Source organism: Stegostoma tigrinum, chromosome 7 (assembly GCF_030684315.1).
Source record: "Stegostoma tigrinum isolate sSteTig4 chromosome 7, sSteTig4.hap1, whole genome shotgun sequence".
Classification (NCBI taxonomy): domain Eukaryota; kingdom Metazoa; phylum Chordata; class Chondrichthyes; order Orectolobiformes; family Stegostomatidae; genus Stegostoma; species Stegostoma tigrinum.
Window position 1 is genome coordinate 1,844,852 of NC_081360.1, and position 12,473 is coordinate 1,857,324.

General features: G+C 42.2%; 1 protein-coding gene across 17 annotated transcripts in view; it reads right to left on the bottom strand.

Annotated features, from left to right (window-relative positions):
• LOC125454422 (probable G-protein coupled receptor 139) overlaps positions 1 to 11,742 on the bottom strand; it is a 129,845-nt gene extending 118,103 nt beyond the window's left edge. For 10 of the 17 annotated variants that reach the window (XR_009445897.1, XR_007247990.2, XR_009445898.1 and 7 more), the window contains exons 1-2: positions 11,468 to 11,742; positions 1,840 to 1,913 (exon numbers count right to left, since the gene is read on the bottom strand). The gene's annotated coding sequence lies outside the window, so the exon portion shown is untranslated. Of the gene's footprint in view, positions 1 to 1,839; positions 1,914 to 11,113; positions 11,198 to 11,467 lie in introns of all 17 variants that reach the window. The other 7 variants (XM_059646987.1, XM_059646988.1, XM_059646985.1 and 4 more) reach the window with 3 other exon arrangements.
• Between the last annotated feature and the right edge of the window lie 731 nt (positions 11,743 to 12,473).

Genomic DNA, 12,473 nt, shown 5'->3' on the forward strand with positions numbered 1-12,473 from the left:
ATGGCACATGGCAAAATTTGAATTCAATAAATACCTGGAATTTGGGGTTTAACGAGGACCATGAATCCAGTGTTGATTGTTGATAAAAAGCCATCGGATTCAATAATGTCATTTAGGGCAGGAAACTGCCATTCTTACTTTTTCTGGACGACATGTGATTCCACAGCCACAACAATGCAGTTGACTCTGAACTGCCCTCTGGGCAATTACGGATGAGCAATAAATACAGCCAAGCCAGAGACGTCTTCATCCCATGAATGAATGAAAAAAATCTCCGGCAAGGGCATTCTTCCTCATCTCAGTCTTAAGTGGCCTATCCTGTATCCTTAGACTAAAAGCCCTGCTTTCAGATTCTTCAGTCAGCAGGAATATTGTTCTGAGATAATGGGAACTGCAGATGCTGGAGAATTCCAAGATAATAAAACGTGAGGCTGGATGAACACAGCAGGCCAAGCAGCATCTCAGGAGCACAAAAGCTGACGTTTCGGGCCTGGACCCTTCATCAGAGAAGCTTGTTACTATGTCTAGACCTATTAGAATTTTATACATTTCCATGAGATCCACCCTCATTTTCCAAAACTACAGCAAATACTCTCCTAATCAATCCAATGTCTTTTCATATGTCAGTCCAACCTGGTGTCAGTCTGGTAAGCATTGCCTCGATGGTCAGAACATCCTTCTTCAGATAAAGGAGACCAAAACTGCACATAACACTCCAGATATGGTCTCACAATGGCCCTGTACAAATACACCAAGATATCCCTGTGAAGGCCGACATACAATTTGCCGTCTTCAACCCCTGCTGCACCTGCACCCACAATGTAAATACAAGCACATTCACTGGGGAATCTATCAATACTGACTCATTACCCCACAAATCCCTTATAATTATGAACACACTCCCAAAGGCACAAAACCCTGACACTGGCACACCTGAAAATTACAGTCAGCCACTGGAGACTCACTGTTGTCTCTCTGTGGAAGTCTGTTACACGGACACACGACCCCCAGACCCACGTAAACATGGGCACCATCTTACGTAAATGATGACACACTGTCAGCAGCATTCTGGTAAATCGACCCTGTGAGAACCCTGGCAAATACTAATAATTTCCTTGGCAGAAGCCTCTAAAAACTGACACTTCTTGGCGATTCCTTGTAAACTCTACCATATTACATTGGAACGCTTTTTTTTTAAAAAAGTACTGACAGTCCCACTGAACTCAAGTAAACATCATCAGACTCACCCTGGACTGGCTGTAAATGCAGACAGATTTCCCTAGATACTGTTGTATTCCTTCTGGAACACCCAGTAATTATTGACACATTCCCCTTGGATTCTCTGCAGATACTGATATATTGCCCAAAGACCTCTGAAAATTCTAACACTTCATGCATGAATTCCCTGTCAACATTACGCACTCCCATAAATACTGAAACATTCCCAGTCAGATTCCCAGGAATTGTTAATGCACTCCCAATGGATTTGTTGTAAACCGTGATGCACTGCCCTGCGATTTCCTGTAAAAGTCTGTCACACTTCTCAGGAATGCCCTTTAAATGCTGATACCCTCCCCAAAAACACCCAGTAAAACGCCGAAAACCCTCCCCGGAACATGCTGTAAATACAGGTGCATCCCCTCTGGAACCCCTGTCAATATTAACACACTCATCCTGGATTCCCTGCGGATACTGCTTTTAGAGATACGCAGCCACATAGATCAGAATCAGATCCTTCAGTCCAACCAGTCCATGCTGACCATAAACCCAAACTGAACTGGGGCCAAGCACAGGAACATGGGACATGTCCCTCCGAATATTTCTTATTCGTGTACTTACCCAACTGCCTTTTAAATGCGGTAATTGCACCCGCACCCAGTACTTCCTCTGGAAGTCCATGCCATACATGAACCCTGTGTAAACAAAAATAAAATTCCACGCATTTTTATTAAAATCTTTCTCCTCTCACCTGATAAAATATGACCTGGCCTTGAAATCCCCACCCTATTGAATTTAAATCTGCCATTCACCTTGATCGATACTGCTCAGGATTTTTAAACTTCTGTCGGGTTACCCCGCAATCTCCTCTGCACGGGACCCATCAAAATGCTGTAACAATTCCCTGTAAATACTGATGCACTCCCCAGGGATACTGTATTAATATTGGCATTCTCCCTGAACATCCCCTGTAAATAGTGATACGCTACCAGGGACCCCCAAGTAAATAATGACAAAGTTCCCCTGGACCAACCGCAAATATTGAATGAATATCCCAGACATACTGCCAAAACTGTCACACTCCCCAAGGTCACCTTAAATACCGTTCACGCACTGCAGTGAGGACAAACTCCCCAGCAAATCCCTGGGGTACTGAGATAGTTCTGAGTGACCATTCTGTAATTAGCACTCCACACAATCACTGGAAAAATTCTATAGATACTGACTCATTAACCACAGGATCACTGTGAATACTGACACTCACTGGGAAACCTGCACAAGTATTCATTCATGCAGGACCCAGTAACAATCGCCAATCGCAAAACATTTCAACAAATTCTGCATTTTAGGGCAGAATCCTGAACTTTCGAAGTCTTCAAAGAGACAGTTGGACTGAGTGTGAGAAATACCCAACACAGTCATCATGCCTGGGAGCAGAGATCGAGTGTGGAATTATTGACATAACAAGGTGTAAGCTGGATGAACACAGCAGGCCAAGCAGCATCAGATGAGCAGGAAAGCTGATGTTTCATGCCGAGACCCTTCTTCAGAAAATTATTGCTCAGCCTGGACTCCCATTTTGCACCTCCTCTCCGAAAGGAGGATTGACCGAAACCAACAGACCCCGATCCAAGAGATAGCAGGAAATGATCCAAGACAACTTTTACACCTCGGGCTACCCAGCACAGACAGTATGGAGCCTACAGGAGATACTAGACATTCAAATCCATTAACACATGCTCTAACCATTGGGAAGCTAATTAACCGCAGAAGAGAACATCAGCAGCACAATGAAAACTACAGATCTGGTGTGAAGATAATGGGACTCACAGTCAGTATAACTGCCAGCCCCGATCTCATGGAGGGAGAAATTTGAACAAACAGCTTCCAAACATGGGTCTTTCTGAACCGAGAACACCAACAGCAAGAACCTGACCCAGACCATCCAAACCAGATCAATCACTGACTTCACCGAAGCCACAAGTCCTCAGTCACAACCCGAGGTGGAAACCCGTTCACAAAACCTAAAGGTGAAGAGAAACGGCTACTCAGCAAAACATGCCTTAGCACGTCAGCTGACTCAACCCAAACTTAAAAACCCACACAGTCCCAAGTCTTCATCCAAGCTCCAGGTGTGGTGATCCAGAATGACCACTGGGACTTAAAAATCACATTCTGGGATAGGAGCATAAACCCCGAGATCCCAAATTCCAACATCAGTAGCAGTGCATTGGGACCCTATTGGAAGGAATTCTGGCTGAGAGTGTCAATGTAAACACTTTATTTACTGACCCACAGAAAACAATGTCTAATAGTGGTAGAGAGAGATAATGGGAACTGCAGATGCTGGAGATTCCAAGATAATAAAATGTGAGGCTGGATGAACACAGCAGGCCAAGCAGCATCTCAGGAGCACAAAAGCTGACGTTTCGGGCCTGATGAAGGGTCTAGGCCCGAAACGTCAGCTTTTGTGCTCCTGAGATGCTGCTTGGCCTGCTGTGTTCATCCAGCCTCACATTTTATTATCTAATAGTGGTAATCTCTTTTCATAGTGTATTGGATTAACTTCATAGAATTTACTGAGGTACACATTTCTTAAATTATAATTACCTCTGTGCACCTAAATAAAGAGATTCCTTTGCCCTTAAAATACCTGTCTAAAGTCTCCTCATTCACATCCCCATAAATAAATCCAGTGTTCAGAATTACGCGTCTGGGAGGCACTTAAAACATCAGAAAAGTAACTGCAAACCAGAATCTGATACTCATTCCCCACAGACACTCTGTAAATACTCACACACTCACTGGGGATTCTCAACAAACAATGACACCTTCCACCAAGCACACCCCCACCCCTCCCCGCAAGCACTGACACCTTCCCCCAGACACCACCCCGCCCCCCCCCCAAAGTAAACACTGACCCCTTCTCCCAGGCACCCCCCTGAAAACACTGACACCTTCCACCAGGCACATTCCAACACTCCCTGGAAACACTGACACATCTTCTCCCCCCGCACCCCCCTCCCCCCCTTTCAAGAGCTCCCAGTAAACACTGACACATTTCCCAAGGAACTCCCTGAAAACACGAGGCAACTCTCCAAGCAGACGCCTGCAAACACTGACATTTTTCCTCAGAAACGCCTCTTAAGGACTGAGACATTCCAGCTCCCACTTGAAACGAAAACTGTAGGCACATCCATAAATGATTAAAATGAACAATCCAAACAACATGGTTCAATTACTTCGGTGAGAACAGTGACTACACTTCAAGCTATCTAGACTTCACGATAACTAAATATTGTGTCAGGAATGTGTTTGATGAAAAATGTGGATAGTGGGTCTGTGCTGGATTGTCCCATATATAGGAAATATTTCTACACTGAGATCCTCTGACTCAGAATCATGAAGCTGGGGTGTGGAAAAAGACAAGGCTGTTTGAATACAGTATAGTATATCTCACTGTGTTAGTCACAAAAATTGACCTCTAGGCTTGAGTCCTGTGATGGTCAGTGAGGATCAGTGATCATAGCCTAATTCCCAGCGTATGAGAAATTCTTCCTGTTCTTCAAAAAAAAACAGGATTTGAATTTGAATATTCCAGTGTATCAGAACTCCCCTCCAGTCTCAGCAATGAACCACAGACATCAACGAGACACAGTAAGAGTCTTTTCTGTTTCAATAGTGCAATCTCTGTGCCATTATCAAACAAGTGGGGAGATTGTTTCTGAAAAAGAACTTCAGAGATAGAGATAGCAAGGTGTAGAGCTGGATGAACACAGCAGGCCAAGCAGCAGAGGAACAGGAAAGCTGATGTTTTGGGCCTAGACCCTTCTTCAGAGATTTACATTATTTAGCACCTCGAGCCTGGCTTGCAGTTTAACAAAATTGTTTGTTCTGAAGGAGAGTCAAATCAGACGTGAAACTTGAACTCTTTCTCTCTCCGTGTGTGCTGCCAGATCGGCTAGGTTTCTGCAGCGTTTTCTGTTTTGTTTCAATTTTCCAGCATCCACAGTTCATTTTACTAACATCATTGTTGAATTCTCAGCACTCATCCAGTTTCTGCAACATTTTTTGATCCCTTAGCATCGCAAACATTGCAAACCATTTTCTGGAATATAGTCAGCGATTCAGTTCTTGCGATGGAAAAGATCACAGATTCGGGTATTTGAGTGAAGACATATCTGCTTATCCCAGACCTTCAGGCTGTTCTACCGCTTGAGACTGATCCATTATTCTATATTCCTGTCAGCAAAGATAGCTACCAACATTTATCCTGTCAATGTTTCTGGTAATAACATACAGTTCAAAGAGAACACCTCTTTATTCCCATGCAGTATAGGATATCTAAATCTAGCCTACTCAGTCACACTTCATTAAAATCCCCAGTCCTCAGAACAAGTGTGGTGCCCCTGTGTTACAAACACTCAAATGCTAATGTGTGCTTTCCTAAGTGGGGAAAACAAATCTGCGCACATTTGTCTATCTCTGGCTTCAGAGGTATCCACAAAGTCCATTGGTGAAAATCACACTGCAATGAACACTTCCTTGTTCCAGGTGCTTAAGTAACTTCATGCATAATTTGTAGGCAAAAGAAATGTGTGTTCTGGGAACATAATGCCATTAATGACAGGCTGTGGCACACAGCAACATGACCCTCTCACAAATACAAGCCATTGTCTTATATGTTTTAAATCAAAATGTTAAGCAGGAAAAAGAAGTCATTAAAAAAACTCCCTGTCCCTTTAATAAACAAATTTTCTGATAAAATAATGCTTAAAAAAGTATAATACAGAGAGACAGGGTAAGTTAGCATGGCTAACTGGTGAAACTGGCTTGTAACGACTCAGACTCCACATAGTGAAGCAACAGGTTTACCAAATCATTGACAAAAATAGTTCGGAAACAAAGAGTTGAATTCTCCTAAAATTGACAAGTAGTACCATCAGATCGACAGATAGAGATTGGAATTGTTCAGGAGAAAAGCTTACCAGATACACTGGTGGATGGTGTGTGCTCAGAACCATTCTGAGTGAAATAACTTTGTGATCTAACGCTTATTCACCATCACCAAGGCCATCAATAATACCCTTTCTGGCATAACATTCACAAAAAGAGGAAGAAAACAACAAACTGCCATTCCGAGATGTCACAGTAGAGCAAACAGTCAATGGGGAACTTCAAACCAGCGTCTAGAGGAAAACAACACATACGGACCAAATACTGAACTACAGGAGCAACCATCCCAACTCCCACGAACAAAGCTGCATTAGAACATTATTCCAACAAGCTACCACACACTGCAGCACAGAGGAACTACGAAGAGCAGAAGAAAATCACCTATACAGCGTGTTCAAAAAGAACGGGTACCCAATGAACACAGTCTGCCGATTTCTCAGCAACAAACCCAAACAAACAGACAAAGCGGGTCCAGAAACCATAACCACCTCTCCCCTACATCAAAGGCATTTCGGAAATGACTGCCAGACTACTCGGACCTCTTGGCATAGCCAGGAGTAGGACAAACGATGGTTGTAAAAATGCAGTAATTAGGACTGCAGAGGGATAACCATCCAATGATCAACGGAAAAGTGACAGAGACAGATTACAAAACAGAATGAAGATGTGGTTATGTCGCCTAGAAATTTGAAGAATATAAACAAGTTCCTTCGAATAACTAGGTAAATTTGTAAAGAGATTGAATTTCTCTCTCATCTGTGGAATTCAAATAGATGCTATCTCACTAGGTAAAGAAAATTAGTGATGCAGAGTGTTTAGAGAAGAGAAATTAAAGATTTATCCATGAATTAAATACTGGTTCAAAATTCACTGGCCACATCTGAGTGCAAGGGCTTGTAACTGGAACTGCAAGTCAGAGAGGCTGTTTGTTTGATTTCTCAGGCCAAGCGAGAAAGGGGCTGTTCCCAATCTGTCAGCTGTCACAGAACTGTAGTAACCTTAAATCTCTTCTTCAGAAGACAGTGAGTCGCCGCATTTTGAGGGAAATAACGTGGGAAGGGAATATTATTTAAATAGCACAGATGCAAAGAGAAGGAAGCAGTGAGTTACTGTATACAAATCTTTATCAGAGAGAGAACATAATCAAAATGCATTTAGAAAATTGTATGGGATCTTGGGCTTCATTAATGGAACCAGCAGCTTCAGAGTCCGACATGTGTTCGGCTCTGGAGAAGACTTATTTTCTTTGAGGAATTTATTGAAGAGAAGTATTTTTTATTCAGTTAATCAGCCAAGCAGGTTATTTTATTTAACTTTTATATGTTTGATGTGTAAAATTTTAAGATTTTTGTTTTTCACGTTATATTCTGTAGGTTGTTTTTGAAGCTTTTTTTAGGCTTAAATGTTATTAAGATCATATGTGTGTGGTATAGAGTGAGATGGCTTGTAGATTTGGAAAAGTTATGACAAAGCAGGATCAGTCAGATAGATGTGTGACTGTTAAGATTAGCAACAATGTCTCCAGCGGCTTTCCCTCTACTAGATATTCAGCTTTTGAAACTGTTGAAGGGCATAGTCTCGGAGGAAAATGGAAGGGCCAGTCACTTCTTGGACACTTGGAATGATTCTTATGTTACGCAGCATTTTAGCAGATTTAGTAGAATTATTGTTGTCGGGCACTCTCCTGTCAGAGGCTTAAACAAGAGATTCTATGGCAGTGAGCATAAATTTAGGATGGTTTGTTAATTGCCTGGTGCTAGGACAAGGATGTCTCTAAACATTTCAAGTATATTGTGAAAGGAGAGATTGAGAAGCCAGAAATTATTGTACACATTGAGAGGAATGACATTTTTAGGGACACGATTCAAGCAGTACGAAGTGAATTTGACAGGTTAGGTAAAATATTTTAGAAAAACCTGAAAAGTAGGACTTTCTGGTTTACTCCCAATGCCAAACGAGGTAGGGAGAAAAAGGTTAAAGGAGACAAATTGATGGTGAAGAGGCAGTGTATTGTTCAGGGGTTCAGGTTTTAGGACAATTGGAATGTCTTTTGGATAGAAAAGACATGTTCCAAAAGAATGGGTCGAACGTAAGCTGGAAAGGGATCAATATCTTAGCTAGGAGCTTTGTTCATTCCATGAAGGGCCCATTTATACTGACAGGGAGGGCAAGTGGAGGAATTATACGTACTGATGTAAACAGAAGGATTGATGAGGAAGGTTCTGAATGTGAGGAGTGCACATCAATTACAAAAGAAAGATGAGAGAGTCAGAATACGTAGTAACTCTGAAGAACTTTTTGTACATACAAGGAGTCTTAAAGGTAACGCTGATGAACTCAGGGCATGTTTAATAACATCAGCTTGGGACATCATAGCTTTAACAGACAGCTGTCTGTGAGATGGACTAAACCGGTCGTTCAATGTTCCCGATGGTAGGTGAAAGAGGAATGTGTGCGTGTGCCTGTTTCATTAAGGAATATATTACTGATTTAACGAGGGAAGATATTTCTGAAAAATCGTCCACTGAATGAATAAAGAAAGGGAAGATCATTTTGATGGGATTGTACTCTCGGGTCCCCACGGCCGTAGTGTTAAAGACTTGGGTCGTGACAAATTTGTCAAATGTGTTCAAAAGAGTTTTCTTTGTCAATATGTGAACGCTCTTACAAGAGCAGCATCAAAACTGGACTTCTTTTGGGCAATAAGGCAGAAAAAGTTAGTGAAATAAATATGGCAGAACACTTCCGGTCCAATGATCACAATTCCATTAGTTTCAAAACGATTATGGAAAAGGATAAGCCTTCCGTAAGTGTTAGAGTTTTGAATTGGAGTAAGGTAAATTTCAATGATATCAGACAAGAACTTACACAAGGTGATTGGAGTAGATTGTTCGCAGGCAAAAGGATATTTGAGAAGTGGGAGACTTTCAAGTGTGTGATGACGAGAGTTCCTGTTCGAGTGCTGGGTCAGGCTGGTAGGATTAAGGAACAATGGATGACTAAGGATATTGATGTTCTAGTTGAGAATAAAAGAGAATCTTATTTCTGACATAGACAACTTGATTCAATTGAATCTCAATCAATTGTGTGTGGCATTGTTAAGAGACAAATCAAGACGACAAAGAGGGGATACGAGATAACTTTGGCAGATAAGGTAAAGGATTAGTCCACAGATTCTGCAAATATTTGAAGAGCAAGAGGGCAACTAGAGAGGGGGCAGGGCCTTTTAAAGATCAAAGATGTCATTATTGTTTTGATCCCCAGGAGATGGGAGAGATACTAAATGTATATTTCTTGCCAGCTTTTACGTGCAGAAAGTAATGGTGTCTAGAGAATGCAGAGAAATAAAGCTTTTTGAAAACAGAGTTTATGTGAAAAAAAGAGGAAGTTTGGGAGTTTATAGAGAATATAAAGGTAGATAAATCTCTGGGACTTGTTCCAACGTATCCCAGAATGTGTGGAAAATAAGGGAGGAAATTACTTGAGCCTTTGCAAAAACATTTGCATCATCTGTAACGACAGGTGAAGTACCTGATGACTGGAGGGTGGTTAATGTTAAATTTTTGTTTAAGAAATGTTGTGTGGTAAAACTGCAGAACTGTAGACCGGTGAGACTAACTTAAGTTGTGGGTAAATTGTTGAAAGTGGATATAAAAGATAGGACTCATGGACCTCGAGGCAAAAATTGATTGGGGTAGTCAGCATGGCTTTTTTTGTGAGGAAAACTGTGCATCTCAAACTTGATTGTCTTTTTTGAGGAAGTTACCAAAAAGGTGGTTAATGGCAGTGCAGTCAACAAGGTTCTACATGGTCAACTAATTAGTAAAGTTATGATTCAGGGTGAGCTTGTCAATTGAATACGTAGTTGGCTTAACGGCAGGAGCTAGAGAGTAATGGCAGAGGGTTGCTTTTTCAGGCTGGAGGCCTGTGACCAGCAGTGTTCCACCAGGATGGGTTCTGGATCCTCTTTTGTCATTTTATATCAATGATTTGGATGAGAACATGGAAGGTATGGTCAGTAAATTTATGGATTATGCCAAAATTATTGGCATAATAGACAGTGAAAAAGGTTATCTAAGATTACAAAGGGATCTTGATTAAATGAGCTCAAAATGGCAGATTGAATTCAAATCTGAATAAATATGATGTATTGAATTTTGGTGTAACAAACAAGGGCAGGACTTACACAATTAATGCTAGGGCCTTAGGTAGTGTTTTAGAAAGGGGACCTAAGGATGCAGGTACATTTTTTTTTAAAATGTGAGTCAAATACACCCACAGGGTGGTGAAAAAGGCATTTGACATGCTTGCCTTCATTGCTCAGTCCTTTGAGCATAAGAGTTGGGATGTTATCTTGAGGTTGTACAGGACATTGGTGAGGCCTTTTCTGGAATACTGTGTCCAGTTCTGGTTGCCCAGTTATAGGCAGGGTATTATCAAACTGTGCACTGTTCAGAAAAGACTTACCAGGATGTTGCCTGGCATGAAAAGTTTGAGTGATAAAGATAGGCTGGAGCGTTTTTCAAGGTATGCAGGAGGTTGAAAGGCAATCTGATATATGTTTATAAATAATGAGAGTTATAGATAGAGTTGATTGTGGTTGTCTTCAGATGGGGAATTTCAAGAGTAGGGGACACACTTTTAGGGTGATAGGAGAATGTTTTAATAAAAGACATGAAGCATTTTTTTTATTACATAGAGGGTGGTTTGTGTGTGGAATGAACTTCCTAAGGATGTAGTGGATGCAAGTATTTAAAAGGCATTTGGATAGCTACATGAATGGGAAAAGTTTGAAGGGATATAGGTCAGGAGCAGGCAGATGGAACTAGTTCAGTTTGGGATTATGTTCAGCATAGACTGGTCGCACTGAAGGGACTGCTTCTATGCTGCATGACTCTGGCTTTAAGAAATAATACAGAGGTAATGAGTACACACTCACGGAAAAGATGCTGAACCTTGATAAAGCTCTGGTGAGGTCAGTCAATCGTTGCATCCAATTCTGGTCAGGAAGGATACGAGGGCCCTTGAAAGTGTGGAGTACAAATTTACTGTGATAGTTCATTGAGAAAGAAAACGTTTCCAGCCCCCAGGTCCTCAGGGCAAAGCAGGGACCATTCTGTTCTAAACACGCAGGGCATTGGGGGTCAATAAATATCTTGGCGGTAACCTGGGCCTCTCGCCGCCTAAAACCTGCAGCCCTTTTCAGTTTACTGCAAAATACATAACCGAGATGTTCTAATTCGGATCTACAGTTGTACACAAGTGGTGATAAAGCCTCCCGGACCACACTAACCTTCATTGTTTCCCCGGTGTCCTTGTTCTTTCTTCCTTGTTCCTTTACCTGCTCCGACAAAACCGGCATTCACCCACTTACATCAGTCAAAATGACGCTGCGCCTGCGTGCAAACATCGGCCGGAACGTTGCTGTTCTGACGAAGGGTCACGGGACCCTAAACGTTAACACTGATTTTTTTTTCTCTTCTTTCTTCACAGATTCTGCCAGACCTGTTGAACTTCTCCAACTGTTTTTGTTCCTGATTTACAGCATCCGCAGTTGTTTCGGTTAAGGTTGATCACATGTCGCCGCACAGCCCCGCCCCTTCCCGTTTGCGAATGGTCGGAGAACCAATCACACCAGCTCAGTCAGAGATAATGGGAACTGCACACCAGCTCAGTCCTCCAGTCCTGCCCCTTTCTGTCTATTGGACCGAACCCGCCGTCAATCACGCGTGCGCTGTGTTTGGGGTTGGGAGAAGCACGCTTTGTGTTTCCCGTTTCCCCTGCTATTGCTCACCTTCAGGTGTGAGGAGGGAGTGGAATGTGTCGAAGTTGCTCTCGTCCATGGTTCACAGCTCCTAGACTCGGAACATTGCAGTCAGCTAGAACAACGGGAATGCTGAAAACGCGCAGTCAAGATTAAGTGAGATAATGGGAACTGCAGATGCTGGAGAATCCAATATAAGAAAGTGTGAAGCTGGATGAACACAGCAGGCCAAGCAGCATCTCAGGAGCACAAAAGCCTGGACCCAGGATGGGGAGTCTAGGCCCGAAACGTCGGCTTTTGTGCTCCTGAGATGCTGCTTGGCCTGCTGTGTTCATCCAGCTTCACACTTTATTTTCAAGATTAAGTTTCCAATTTGAAAATGATTGTGGCCGTGATGGTCCGAGAATGTAAAGCCTTCGAGTGATAATCCTGTTCCTCTCAGTGTAAGCCAATAACAGCAACGATTTGCATGTGTATGGAACGTTTCAGATATTTATCAAACTAAAATGTTTCAAGCATTGAATAAAATAAAGAA